At 50.9% G+C, this 1,600-nt stretch overlaps 1 protein-coding gene across 1 annotated transcript in view; it reads left to right on the forward strand.

The window, feature by feature from the left end:
• Window positions 1–790: 790 nt before the first annotated feature.
• Katna1 (katanin catalytic subunit A1) overlaps window positions 791–1,600 on the forward strand; it is a 36,648-nt gene continuing 35,838 nt past the window's right edge. The window contains exon 1 of the mRNA XM_021221225.1: window positions 791–902. The gene's annotated coding sequence lies outside the window, so the exon portion shown is untranslated. The remainder of the gene's footprint in view (window positions 903–1,600) is intronic.

Below are 1,600 nucleotides of genomic sequence, written 5' to 3' on the forward strand. Positions count from 1 at the left end.
TCTGTGCTCTGTGACACTAACGTTCACATCTACCAGAGCAGAAAATATATTTTCTACTTTGGGTGAAAATTTTAGAAGACTTTAAACCCTGTAAAACATTATTTCATATATGCAGTATATGCCTGCATGCGTATACTTGCCTGCATGCATGTATGTGTACCAGTTGGTGCCTTGTGTCTTGTTTTTTGTTTGTTTGTTTGTTTTTTTGAGACAGGGTTTCTCTGTGTAGCCCTGGCTGTCCTGGAACTCACTCTGTAGACCAGGCTGGCCTCGAACTCAGAAATCCGCCTGCCTCTGCCTCCCGAGTGCTGGGATTAAAGGCGTGCGCCACCACACCCGGCTGCCTTGTGTCTTGTGATATCAGAAGAGGGTGATGGATCACTTGGAATTGGAAATAAAATCCCACCTCTAGCGTGTCTTGAGAGTATTTTTGTTACCCTGACACATGGGTCCCAGGCTACATATTCTAAGTACCGGGTTCTAAAACAAGATTTTTCATAAACGAATTGCTTGAGCACTGACACTGACCTGTAAGAGAGCCCCTGACCTCCTAAACTCAGAGCATTTTAGTGTAAATCACTGCTAAGAAGCCCTGAGAGGAGATAATGGTCCACAGACTAAGTACTGAAGTAGGCGGGGTATTGCCATGTCCTTCGCCCCGCCCACTTCTCTTCCCCACGCCTACTCCCATTCCCTAGCCGCCGCGCACAGTGCGCAGAAGCACCCGGAGCTCGGCCCCGCCCCTCCGCAGGTTCCGCCTGCGCGCGCACGCCCGCACAGTCCTCACTTCCGGGGCGTGGCCCCGCGGGTGCGGGGACTAGCCTTTATAAGAGGGGCTTTGCCGGTTTCATTTCAACTTGGTCGCGACCGGGAGCTGCGGCGGGGAGCCTAGGCTGCGCCAGGTGAGTGCTCGGGCCTCCATGCTCCCTGTCCTGTCCCGGCGAGACGACACCCACCGGGGGACGCGTTCGAAACTTTCACGCCCCCACCCCGAAACTTCCGCCTTGTAAAATCCCCAGAGCCTGGAGGAGGTTGGGGTTCAGCTCTTTTTCGTACAGTTTGTTAGGTTGGAGTTGGAGTGCTTTCTGGTGGCTTACTTCTTTCTGTCCTCTTGCTCCTTTGTGTTGGCCTTTGTTTTTAGTTTTAGATGCTAGTGTGTGAGTATGATGTAGATGTGGGCGCGTGAGTGGAGGTCAGAGGACAGCTCTCCGGAGTCGCTTCCCTCCATCCGCCTTTAGGAGGGTCCCAGAGTTGAACTCGGGTAGCCGGGCATGCTGGGCAAATGCCTTTACCAACTGAGCCAGCTCACCGGCGTTTGTGGTTTTGTGATTTTGTTTTTGTTGCTTTAAAAGGTGATAGTATTGACGTGTTTTCTCTCTCTCCGTCCGTCTGTCTTCTCTGCGTAGCCCTGGCTGTTCTGGATCTCACTCTGTAGACCGGACTAGGCTCAGAGATTCACCTACCAGTATGTACCTCCTAGCGCTGGGATTAAAGGTGTGCGCCACCACGCCACACTTGGGGTTAGTTTTTCTTTCTTTCTTTCTTTCTTTCTTTCTTTCTTTCTTTCTTTCTTTCTTTCTTTCTTTCTTTTTTTTTTTTT

Source organism: Mus pahari, chromosome 21 (assembly GCF_900095145.1).
Source record: "Mus pahari chromosome 21, PAHARI_EIJ_v1.1, whole genome shotgun sequence".
Classification (NCBI taxonomy): domain Eukaryota; kingdom Metazoa; phylum Chordata; class Mammalia; order Rodentia; family Muridae; genus Mus; species Mus pahari.